Genomic DNA, 14,957 nt, shown 5'->3' on the forward strand with positions numbered 1-14,957 from the left:
CATAGATTGATGAATAATTTTACTGAATTTAATGGTTTTTTAATCATAATATAGAATAAATGAAAAGTTATTAGTCTCACAGATATCTATCACGTATCTAGGAAACATCAGAAACAAATTAATCCTTTTTTAAATTGTAAAACAATGTTCGGCTAATAGAGTAAATCTCTATCTCATTGCTTTGAGATACGAATGTTTAAAACTTTATCTTTGCAAATTATAAAATTGTATACTTTTATATTTCAAAATGAAATCTTTTATAATTCTTAGTAACTTATTATCGACTTTAACATTTCAACTTCATTTCATTATTCTCACAATGACATTGAGATTTTGATCTTTGTAGATAAATTCAAGAGGTGTGATCTTGCACACAATTAAAAATAGAAATATCAGTTAGATTCGTAGAATGATCTATAGAACATTCGAAGTATTATTTCCGCAGAATGCAAGTGTTGCCTTCAATAGACAGGACTAGAGGTCCTCGAGTGGCATCCTACTCTAGATCAAAGATTCGAGCCGCTGTTCTATTCTGCCTAGGTAACAATCTCGACGAGTATGCCGTTATAATATACCGAGTGACATTCTACACTTTCTACAATCACTTACCACTATAATTTTTGTTCGCTCGTTACTATTTCGAATTCATGCAAAAAAAAAAATATATTTTGACATTATCAAAAATTATATTTTTAAAATTAAAAAGAAAAATAATTTTTTTTCTTATATAATTACTATTTAATTACTATTATCTAATTATATCATTTATATTTTTCAATTAAACGTTTAATTAATTAATTCGTTATTACATAGATATTACAGATATTATAGATAGATATATTATAGATAATATATATTATAGATAGATATTATTATTATAATATTGATAGTATATTTTTTCTTTTAGAAACAAGTGAATTAAAAAAAATGACTTCAAGAAGATATTTATTTTCTTTATATACTCTTATTTGAGTGAAATGACGAAAAATGATACTTTTACACGAAGCACTACTTTTATTTCTTTATTTGGATTATTTTCAGTAATATTTTTTGAAATATTTTATTACTGATGGAATTTTTTGATTTTTCTCCTTTATATAGATATTTTATTTTTTGATGAAAGAAGTTAGTTTTGCATTTTATGAACATCTACGCAATGTGAAATTATATATTGCATTTTTATATTTATAAATAATATATAACTTTTTACAACTAGAAATTTTTGTTTTTAATAAATTTAGATTTATACAAAAAAATTTTACAAGACTAAAAATACAAGACTATTTTAATTATTCATGATAACAAAATTTTTATTGGTATCTTCTATTGATTCTAATAATGTCGATATAATTTTTATTAAAATCTAATATTTATTTATTATTAAAATTATATTCTTTAGTATAATAATTAACAATAAAATAAAATTTATAACAGACAATAATTTTTTAAATTTAAAAAGAAAAAATTTTTCTTTGTATGATTATGTAAAATTTATTTAAAACTTTCAGTATCCAAGTTCTTTTTTGTCTTCTCATTTTTTATTAATATATAATATAATATAAATTATAATATAATTTAGAAATTATGGGGATATTAATACTATTTACAAGGTAACAAAGATACGAAGAAAAATTTATATATATACATATCTACTTAAAAAAATACAATTTATTTATTAATGTTTCTTTTGTTATATTTAAGAATAAATTTTTTTAAAAACTCTTATTGATATAATTGTTATAAAATACATGAAAATTTAAGTTGAAAGTTCACTTCAAATTTTTAAATGTTTTAAAATTTTAAAATGATGTAAATATAATTTTGTTAATAAAGCTAACAATAAATGGAATATAAATTATTACGAATATAAATTTCGATTGAAATTTCGTTGTTAATTTTAAATATGCTCTTAAATTATATTTTGCGATAAAGTTTATTAGTTTTAAATACATTTTTAAATTGTATTTTATGATGAAACAATATGAATTTATTGTTACACATAAAAGGATTAGACATGTATTTTTTTTACGATTTCAACGGATTATTCAATTTATTGTAATAACCAAAAAGAACAAAAGATAATAAAAAATATCAATTTTATTCCGAATTATATTTTAGATGCAATATTATTATATAAAATTATATAAAATTAATATAAAATAAATAAATTTCAAATTTAATTATAGATAAAATATTTTATTTATAATTAATAGTTTTATGTTTTTAATATTCTATCGAATAATTGAAATATAAAAAAATAGTATAAAAGTATAAAAAATTATATAATTATTAAAAGTGAAAATATATCTACTTATTATTTTAATAAAATTTTGGAATTAATTACTTTTAAAATTAAAGAATAATATTGTTTCTTTTAGAAATTATATTTTCATTTTTCTAAAAAATACAAAATTACAAATATGTAAAGTATTCATACTTAATCTTAAAATATTTTTAAAAAATTATATTCTGAAAATTATTAAGAAAAAATTATCAAGAAAAATCATTATTTAAATAACATCTGATAACAAATATTCATAATTTATAAATTTTTTTTTCAATTTTTCAATATCTTTTTTAAATAAATATTATTCTTGTAAAAATTACTCTGTATTAAACTCACTGAATTAAAACCAAATTTGCATTTTTATTATATCAATCACGATATGAAAAAGCCAATGTAAAAATCAGCAGTAGTAGAACAATGTACACAGTGGTCATAGGATGATGGAGTTGCAGAATCATAACGCTTTCATCGGAATTCTCTTTCTGCGATCGCTATTTGAGCCATGAATTTATTATTCTCGGGCATGAGTCGTAGGTTTAAGCGGCCCTGGAAACGACCGATCGATAAACTCCGTCCGCGCAAGTCTGTCGCTTTTACGGTAAATACCAATCCACCTCCGCGTGGAATATCGAAGTACGCACGCGTGTACACGCGTACACCTCGGATACACACCTGCGGCATTTTCGGTGACTTCGGGGGAGGCCCATCCCCTGTGGCCACAGGATTCGATCCGGCTAGAGTCCTTCGACCGATCATTTTTCCCTATGACCGCCTTCTTCTGTCAATCCTTCATTTTACACACATATCAAAAGGGAGAAAGTTCTATTTTCAATCACAACATATGGTTCGAAATAATATGAATTACTTAGAAACTGAATTTTTGAAACAATGTCGTGATAATAAATATTGAAAAAAAATTTAATGAACAACAATGTTATATGCATTACATGCATAAATAGATACAATAGGATAATAATTATTTATGAATTGTATAATAATTATTTTTGATAATGAATTTTAGATAATGAAAAGACTTGGAATAATATTTTCAAGATGTCATAATTTTTATTGTTAAATTCCGGAAATTCAAATTTTTCCTTTGGCATTAAAAAATATCTGCTAAAAAAAATATCATGGCAATTGTGAAACACACCGTTTTTGCTAAATATTTGTTTAATTATTTTTTAACGAAAAAAAGAAGAATGAAAGGAATTTTGTTTTAATTTCAGATTTAATCTTTTAACATTATTTTAGTTTCTACTAATGATTTCTTACTTCAATTAGATTGTAATGACGCCATAATATCTATATGTTCAATAATTTTCAATTTATAACGATGTATAAATATAACATAAAACGTATAAATAAACAACTAATTTTGAAAACATCAAATCGTCGACTCGCATATTGTAATTGCAATCGAAGATCATTCATTCGCGTCGGACGAAAGAAACATGAGCTGATGTATGGAGGAGGAATCGATCGGGAAGGAGAAGCGAATAGATAAGGCTGGTGGAAGAATTTATACAGAGTATTAATATATCTATTCGTGAATAATCTTTAGAGTATCGATTCTAAAAGTCAAAACAAACACAAACGTTATTATTCAAAAATATTATTAAGTTATATATATAATATTTAATATTTATATATATATATAAATATTATTAACAATTTAAATTATTATATTATAACATAAATTATTATATTATAATATATATTATAAATTAAATTATTATATTATAATATATATTATTATAAACAATTTAAATTTATATTACGAAGCGAGGCAAAATCGACACGAAATAATCGTCTCATTCCATTTTGCTTCTTTAAACACAATCTCAGATTGTCTATAATTTAAATAACTATAACTTTAATCGATATTATTGTACACCAACTTTTGTGTCCGTTTTGTCATCTTGAATCGAATCTCCGAAGGTGTTCCACGAATATATTAATACCCTGTATAAAATGGCGGGAGACACGGGTATAACAAGATGTTAAGTAGTCGGTCGTAGCGTTTTCAGGAGATTCGTCGGCGGACTGCAAAAAAATTGGGACATGCGGTCGTCGTCGACGAGAAGACGAAAGAAGAGGAAGGTGGGCGCGGGTCCGTAGAAAGGGAGCCAGGGAGGCACGGACCAGTTGATGGAGAGAAGCTTTTAGCCCGGCTAGATGGTGCCGAGATAACGGCACGGCGAAGTGCAGAGTGCGCCGTTGCTCCGCCACTCCCTCGACACTTGTATGTGTACCACGCTAAAATTGATGTCTCTACACGTGTATATATACACACACGCACACGTCAACTATATTGCTCTACTTTGAACATGGTTCGGCATCGCGTCTGTTATAATTTTGACAATAATGCGCGCCAGCGAGATCTCGATTGCACTGAGCTTCGAATGTGACCGATCTTCGCAGCTAAATCGGCCCTTAAAGGATTTGTGACGCTCGATCAGGTTGATTGGAAAGTTGTATTGATTGTAAGGTGTTCGGTTTAATCATTGATTGTTCATCGAATGATGCTGATAAAATTCCAATGAATTATAATTTGATATTTTAAAATGAGGGATAGTTGAAAACAGTTTTTAATATGTTAAAACAATAGATATGCTTATTTTGATTGATTTTTTTCTTCTCTTTTATTATTTTATTATTTATTATAAATATATATCATTTAAATTGTAGATTTCGATATATTCAATAATTTTTTACAATAATTTTTTTCAATAAATATAATTATAAATAATTTAGATATTTTGAAAACAAGAGAAACAATTCGAGAAACGTAAGAAATGCAATTATTGACAAATCAGACATAAGTTTTTTAGTTTTATTCAAACATCGACACATCAGAAATGAACTTTGTTATTTTATTATTATTGAAAGATTTTAAAATAAATTAATAGGAAATTTAATATCAGATTCATCAGATTTATATCAGATATTCGCCAGTATCCGATTTTGATTATAATAGTTTATATTATTTATATATAATATAATTATATTATTAATAATATAATAGTTTATATTATTATTATTATTATTTATATTATTATTCGATTGTTAATATTAGATAATATCTATTATATGTTCATAATACCTATAAATTTTATAAAATAATAGAAGCATACATTTCAATAATTATAAAATATACTTAACATATATGCATAAAAATATAATTGAAATATGTAAATATGTAAAAAATAAAATCTAATTTTAAAAAGAAAATATTTTATAATTTTATTAAAAAATTAAAAATGTTGAAGGAAATATATTTTAATAAATTTTTTTAAATTAATTTTTCTCTATTTTTAAGATAATTTTTTTATTATACATCTATTCGAATGAATTTTTAATTTGTACATGGATATGTATTGAAGAATGCAATTAATACATAAAATTTATAACTGAAATATTATTACGATAATTTACCAATCTATTTAAGCTTTTTATCATTAAGTAATAAGCTTTAAGTATTTTTTAATTTTTTATTGTATTATATTGTAATTTTTTATTTTAATCATTCGTAATTGTTCTGCTCTAATTATTTACGTTCTTGAAATAGATCAAGTAGATAAGAAAATAGTTATAATATTGAATTTACATATAATATGATCCATTACTTATTGTATTAATGATGCAAATTTTTTAAAAAATTACAATTCATGAATTCTAATAAAATTTTTATTGATTTATTATATATGTATATATGAATTTTTCATATTATATGAATATATTTTAATTATTATATAAAAACATTTATATTTTTATCATTATTATTATATTATTATAAAAGTATCGCATCTAAAAATAAATTAATATCTAAAAATATTAATTAAGAAAAGTTCAGTAATTTTTTATTAAATTTTTATTTTAAAAGAAATTAAAAGAATTATTAAATTGTTTGAATTAAATTGTTTGAATTAAATTGTTATTTTAAACCAATTTTTACAAAAGCTATATTTAATATTGAATTCCTAGTTTCATAGCAACCCCTCTCTAATTGTTAAGATTTAATTTTATCTAAAATTGCACTTAATTGTTGCATTAAGGAACTATTAAGTGTTTATCGAAGACTAAATTCGATTAACTATAATAAATATCACTTAAATGAATAAAAATAGAATAGAAATAACTTAATTTATCATAATTATTTCAATTCGTTTAATACATTTATTCTAATTATATATTACCATTTTTACTTACTGTTCACATTTATATATAAAATATTTAGATAAGATTTTCATTAGTAAATAAATTGAATTGCACCAAATTGCTATTTATTCAATCAACTTTGATAAATAAACAAAAAAAAAACAAAGTTTCTATTATAAAATTTTTATTATATTTATAAAATTTATAAAATTAACTTCATTAAATATATTTTTTTTTTCGATGTAAATAATTTTAAAATTTCTTTTGTATTTTAACAAATATTATGTTATATTAATATATTTTAAATGTAAATAATTTAAATATCCATCTTTTCAAAAAATTCAGAACAAAAATTCTTTTTAATTCTTCTCATTAAATTATATCATGCATTATTCTAGTCAATCATCCAAAGAACATCAATATTCTTCAATATTCGTCCATGATAAGAGAATCCTTGTTACATTTGCACGACCATCAGAATCCCGAAACTCTATCTAATTAGCCGCATTTTACGATAGGCAACGGTGTATTTTCAGATTTACAAGAAAATCGTCCCAAACAATCCCAGAAAAATTGACTGTAAGTCTTCCTTACCTTGTCTCTGATGGCAATGTCTAAGCAATAAGAATTGCGACAGGCCGGAATAAGCCCAGGGCAATAAGTACTGATGCCTGCTACCACTATGGGTAAACGTTTAAGTGCACGTCGTTGCGTCTGGCGCCACGCTTTATGACGCGTATCCTGTTCTCATGTTCGAGGTTCAGGTAGTCACCGATTTTTCCGACACTGCATCTACAGGAAAGACGTTAAACTATGCCGAATGTCAATCGTAAATAAGGTCACAAATCCTCTTGGCTATGTCATTTTTTGCCGTGGTCACGTGGAAAGTGACCGAAGGAAAGTTTCTTTCGGAGTGATAATAGCTGCAAAGGCGTGGTTAGCTGTTCTTTACCGAGAACAATAAACGATAGGCATAATTCTTAGGATTAAAATTTTTATAACATTTTTAAGTTTCAGTTATTAAGAATATTGAATTTATATAAAGATAATATAAAAAAATATTAGAGAAAATAACAGGAAATAAATAATAACAATTTTTTAATTTAATTTTTTAATAATGGTAATCTTTAATTTTGAAATAAGTCATTATCTCGCATTTTTTTAAATAAATAAAATATTATAAAATTTTAAATAAAATTAACATATTTTTATTTTTTCCTGTAATTGTTAAATATCTGTTAATTTATTGCACGAAAAATAATAACATAAAATTGAATATCTTTATTTAAGAAATTTAATAATCACATTTAATATTTTATCATATTTGTGGATAATTAAATAAAAAGAAACTTATTATTTTCACTGATATGTCATTATTTAAATAATTAAAATAATAATGTTTTAACAGTAGAGACATATTATTTTTTTTCTAGATTGAAACTTTTTAATTAATAAAAATTAATAAAAATAAATAAATAAATAAGAATAGTTATGACATTAATCATTAAAATCTTAAGAATTTAATAGATATATTTATTAAATATATAATTAGTTTTTCAATATTAATAAATAAATTTAAGAAATAATAATGTTAAGAATAAATTTAAGAAATAATAAAATTTTTTAATTTTTAATAATGTCAAATTTTTAATATCTTAAATTCTAAATAAATAAATGTTTTTTAAGAATTTTAGAGCTAACTAAATTAAAATAAAAATTTTTAAGAAATTTAGAAATTAAAAAATTTTTATTTAAAAACTAACATGTATTGAAATCATCTCAAAATAGTATTAATATTGCGAATATTTCGGTATTATAAATAAATATTTGCAATTCTCTCATATGGAAGAAGCCTCAAATGACCAAATGAATGATTAAATAACCCAAATGAACACATGATAGCTGTGAATATAGAAAATACCACATTTCGATAATTATTAAATTTACCTAACGATTAATGTTATTTGTCGCGACATTATTAACACCACAAATCTCGATGTTTGAACGAAACATTTAAAGGCCATCATTCAATGTTCACAATCATGATGTTGTTCTTTTTGTGACGAAGATTCATGCAACAATTAGCATGATACATTTCAAGATTAAAATATTGCAGATACACTTCAGGCTATTTTCGAATTTACAGCATTACCTGATCTTCTAGCTCTTCTACGGTTATCCTCATTAGTACGGATTTATCGATAATTTTTTCACGGCACAGACCTCATCCATTCTCTCTTTCTTCGTGATCTCTAATCCTTGAGGATTGGAATTGTTTCCGACACCCAGGAATCCGGAAGTTACTGTACCTTTCACTTGAAATTGCATAAAAATATTGTCCAATTTTTCAAGAAAATGATATATTAAAATATAATATTATAAATAAATATTAAATTTATACTTTCTCTCTATTAATTAAATAAAACAAATAACTTTATATATTATTTATGTATTATTATTAAAATATTGAGATTATATAACAAGAAGAAATTTTTTTAATTTCAGATTTTTTAATAGCTACATATAATTCTTAATTTATATTAATATTTGATCATTGATTAATAATTGACAGTATGTAATATAATATGAAAATAATTTTTTCATTAAATAATGAATCATAGTAATTAAATAATAGTAGTTAAATTATTATTTTTATATTAAACTATAATTTAAGTTATTCTATTAATTGTTATTAATTATTAATAATAGTTACATTATTTTTTTTTAATATGAACTAATTCTTTTTTGTAATTTGAAATTCTATTTTAATTATAATATATAATTACATTTTCATACATATTAAATTATGCATGCTAAAATATTTCCACATTTACAATGAGTAAAATGATAAATATGCATTTTTGATGTGATTGAACTGATATTTAATTTCACGTAGAATGTATAAATTGCAAGTAAAGAGAATTACAAGTTCATTTGTCAAATAGAACATTTCTTCTTCCAATCCATTTGATTTGACATGCGCATTTCCTATGTCACATTTTAAAAATTATTATTTCAATGTAATACAATTGGAATTTTATTAATAAGTAAATATATTATCTATCTATAAATTTCACTTCAATCCATTCAATTAATTACTTAATAATTTGATAAATGTTATAATGTAAGAAGAAAATGAAAATGATTAATTATAATATGAAGTAGAATGAAACAGGATTAAAAATCGAATGTATTTTGTATAAATTTCAAAAAATAATAAAGTAAATTAATGTATTTGTAATAAAATAATAAAATAAAATAATATATACAAATATTTCTTTTTTAGAGGTAATTTATTCAATTAAGAACATTAAAATTTATTTCAGACAATTGAATAAGAGAAATAAAATTAATTAAAATCGATAGAAAGGAATTTAATACAGATAAAAAATTTTTAATGAAAAACTCAAACTTTTAAATGTTAAAATTTCAAAATAACTTTAAAGATACAAAGAATAGTCACACAATTAGAACAAGTTGTATTTTAAATTTAATAAGAAACAGAAAATATTATGAAAAGAAAAACATTGAATGAATTATAAATGCAATGATTTCTATTTTTTTAATTTCTATGATTATTTTTTTTAACAGATATAATAATGAACTTGAAAAATGTAATTTTTTTTTAAATAAAATTACTAAAATTATATATTTTTTTTTTACTCAGTTTTTTACTCAGTAAAATATTCTGCGTGAAAAATATTAGACTATAACTTTAAAAACTTATATATTTTATAAGATATTTTTTATTTCTGATAAGATGGGAATTACTTACTTTAATTTAAAAATATTTAAATTTCATCTTTATATAAATTTTTTATTCACTCTTTCACATAATATATATTTTTTATAATAAAATTAATATGATTATTGATTATATTTGAATAATCTTTGTAGAATTTGTTTTGTTTTGTTCTTCAGAAATTTTTTTCAGAAAAAGTAGATGCGAATATGTTTTACCTTTGATTACGCTAGTATTCTGTAATATTAAAATAAATTCGTTACAATTAATTGATTACAATATATGCATTATATGTTGTTATATGCATTTAATAATAATATTTTAAATTTATCTTATCCTAATAAATCGTATTTAAAAAATATGAATAAAATAAAATTATAAACTTTAAAAAGTATAAATACATTTCATACACAGTATAGAATATAAAGAAATACGGATGAAAAGTGGAATATTAGATATCTAAAATATGGCACCAAATAAGTATTATTCAGTAATATTATTCATTTTTTTATACTTATAAAAAAATTTTATCATACTTATTATTAATATTATTAAAAAATTAACAAAATCATATGCATTAAAATTAGATTTTCTGGATGTGAAATTATTATTATTATAAACGGATTTAATATATCTCAAAAAATTCCGAATATCTTTTGATATAATCTAATATTTGTTTGTTCATAAAATGAAAAATTAATTTGAATACAAAGAAATATGCAATTTCATTAAAAAAAAAATATATTTATATTTTTTTCAGATGTATCGTTGCATTTATAAAAAAAATTAAAAAAATAGACATTAAAATTTCATTCAATTTTTCCTTTTAGTTTTCTATTTTCTTTCTTACTTTTTTTCCATTTCTTTATAAACTTGCAGCTATAATCTATCTATATATATATAAATGTATTTTATATATTATTAAAATGTATATGAACATATAAAAAATAATATAATTTAAAAATTAATAATAATAATAAATATTAAACAAAACATGTAATTTAAAAGGGCATTTTAAAAACTAATTTCATTAACTAATTACACAAATTACAAACTATTCTAAATTAACAATTTTTGGTATTTTTTTGCACGTACTTTCAAATAAAATTCATAAATATTTTAAAAATATATATAATTTTTTTATCCAGTTTTTCATATTTTTTTTATATTCATCTTAAAAGAAAAATTAAAACTTTTATTATCTTCAAAGGAGTCCTCGGTTAAGATAAGTAATTCATTATCAATCATTCAATGCAACTTCAGACTTTCGATTTCGCTCGATAAGTCCAAGCCTCCCAGTTACGTTGGAAGAAGAATTTCGGAGAGTTTCGCGATTCGTCAGGCACGCATAATCCGGGGAAATCCATTGTTGACCGAATTAACAAGTGGAGTAGCCGAAGTGATACAACAGAATTCTCGCGGCAATAAAACAGTAGCAAGGGTGAGAAGAAAAAAGAAAGTCTAGGACCGAGCCTCAGGGGAGCGGAGGAGAAAGAAGACAGAGAACCTACTAGGGATTAAGGCTTTCTTCCGCGCCCGAAGCAACCGATTGACCTCCATATTTCCAACTGCCTGAACCAGGAGCAGTTCTGAGCCGCTTAAGTAGGTAGGATTTGGTTTCCTGCATTGACGAGTGCCTCGGTGAGTTCTTTTACGCGGGCAGAAGGCGCCATCCGATGTTTTTTACTGTTTTCTCTCGCGTATAATCGCTTACGGGCTCACTCGACGCTTCTCCGATTTTATTCGTCCATGCTATCGACGATTTAAAAAATAACGCGACTAAAATAGCTTGCTTTTAAGCGCTATAGTTTAAAGTTTATGCAACGTATTTAAAGTGATTTTTACAAAAAAATTGACTTTCAATTCTTTTTATTCATTTTTTTAATTATAATTTGATATTATTATTAAAAATATTAATTGAAATTACAGGATAAATTTAATTTTTATTTTACTGAATAACTTTAAAGAAAGAAGCATTTATGATAAATTTAAATTAAAAATCACTTTACATTTTGAAATTTATCTTATTATAATATAAAATGAAACAAATTTTGGGATTTAAGAATTTTTGAAATAAATAAATGGAATAAATAAATTTAATTTCTTATTTTAATTCTTATTTTAATCAATAATTTTAAGAAAAAAGCACTTATGATAAATTTGAATTAAAAAACACTTTACATTCTGAACTTATCTTATTATATAGTATCTAGCTATAAAATGAAATAAAGCGAATTCTGGATCTAAAAAAGTGGTTTTTGAAATTATGATTCTTGATTAGTAATGTTTTAAATTGATGCTAAATCGATACTATTAGGCATATGTTTTGAAGATAATTTATTTATTAATTTTTAAGTTTATGCTTAACGTAAGTAATTTATAAAAATATAAAAATATAAAATATATTTTTACCGACATTTATTTATTTTCAATGGACATAATCAATATTTACATATATTTACAATAAATTTATATAAATTTAAGAAAGAAAAAGGATGGCAGAAATTCAATTATCAATGTAATCTAATGAAGTATGAGTCTCAAGAATTTAATTATTCAAGCCGCCTGCCAATAAATTTCATTAAATCGCATCATAATTTTACAGACATGCATGAAAATTCTGAAATTTAAAATTTATATCTCTACGCATCCTCATAATTTCATTTTTCTTTATCTACAATTCGACCATTTTGAAATGATCAAGAGCATGAAATCGAATTTTTTACGAGAATTTAAAGACAGAAATATGCAAATTTGAACATTTCGAAGGATTCTTAAAACTTGTATCAATCATTTCGATTTTTACATAGGAATAAAAGTCCTTCGAGCTTCTCTGGAATGCTTATATTATAAACAGCGAACAGCCAATTTACTAATCATTTCATCTGCATAATAAAGGAGGATTGACGATTCGAAAAACTCGAGAAATATCGAAACAGCTAAATATTACATATGTCGACGCTTGTATACACATGTGTATATTTCTTTATAACAGTCACCATTTATAGCATGACTTTGCTTAAAATTGAGGAAACATTCTTTATCATACTTGTATAGATTGCTTTTGACTCTTTTGCTTCCTTTTCTTTCACACTTTATGGAAAGATCGACTTCTTCAGAGAGACTCAAAGACGAGATCAAACATTCTCGAGGTAAGTGTAGGTTGATTTCATAGATTTTTGAAATAACAACTTCAAGAAGAAAACAAATATAATTATATACTAAAAAATTTTACGAATTCTAAAAAATTCTATGATAAGCATTCCAAATATTTTTAAACAAATAATCATCGATATTTTACATAATACATAATAACAAAAAAATATATATTTTTTTATAAGATAAGTAATATAAAATATAAGTATATATTTTTAATTAGTATGTATTTTGTATTTGATTCTAAATAATTGAAATATTTAATTCTTAAAATAAAAAAAATCATTTTTGATAGCTAGATATAATATAGCTAAAATATAATATATAAAATAAAATAAATATTTAAAATTGAATTTATTCTAATTAAAATAGTAACGCGATATATTTTAAATAATAATAAAATACTAAATCTAGAAAAAAATCTTCGGTACAAAATTTAGCTAAAAATATTTTTCAAAATGTATCAATCAGTAAAACCAATCAATACTTAAATACTTAAATACTTATTTTGTAAAAAATGCAAAAAAGCATTCAGTATTCAAAAATAATCAAATTTAATCTATCGATATGACATTAATCTAAACACTGTATTTAGAAACATTTGCATCATGATCATTATATGCATGCATTTGCAATTTGCAATATATATCTCATCATTATTCTTTAAGTGCCATTCGAACAAAATTTCGGCTCGCTATCCTTTTTGAGCCTCATTCGAGATTCTTTTCGGTTGGAAACAACCCTGAGCCTAAAGTGACGAATAACAAGCTCTTCGCATTTTTCAACGCGGCGAAAATTACTCCATCGAACGAAGCTGGTGAAATGCTTGCTCCTTCGCTTCGAACGTTTTAGAGTTTACGTATATAGTTATACGTATACGAGGGACTAGTGAATTATTACACAAGGTTCACATGGCTTCGACACTCGAACCAGCTTGAAAGAGAACGATAGTCAGGAGGGAGGAAAGAGAGCAAGAGAAAGTAAGCACAGAGTAAAGGGAGCATCTGCCCGGGATGCATTCGGCGCTGATAGCTTTGTCGGCTTCTCGCTCATACACGCTTGTACGCGCTGAGCCGCTTAAGAGGCCTCCTCTTCATCCTCTTCCTTCTTCGCCGACGGTAACACATCACAAAGGAGCATTCTATATGGGTGAGGTAAATACGTATACTTATAAATATACATATACTGGATATACTGTAATCGAATAAATGATCGCAAATTTGGGAAATAAGGGTGGATTTTACGAGTAGAATTAGTGGAAGGTGTAGATATGGATGACTATTTTATGCGATGGCTATTAATTATTAGAAATAACTTGGAAGAAAAGAAAAATGTTAGATAAAAGAGGCTTTTTTTTAAAGTTCGTTTTTAAAAATATAATAAAGGAAAAGATTAATGTTTTTTGTTTTGATTCGAATTCCAAATATAAATTTTTATGTAATTTTTATCTATTAATGTAATTAAATAAACAGTTTTAATTTAACTTACATCGATGATGTAATTGTAATAACTTGGACCATTTAATTTATTTATATCTATTAATATATATTTTTTATAAAAATGACAAAACCTTTTGAGACTAATATAAATAAATTTTATTAATATTTAATT

This window comes from Apis laboriosa, unplaced genomic scaffold (assembly GCF_014066325.1).
Source record: "Apis laboriosa isolate Shangri-la unplaced genomic scaffold, ASM1406632v1 scaffold69_cov144, whole genome shotgun sequence".
In the NCBI taxonomy this organism is placed as follows: domain Eukaryota; kingdom Metazoa; phylum Arthropoda; class Insecta; order Hymenoptera; family Apidae; genus Apis; species Apis laboriosa.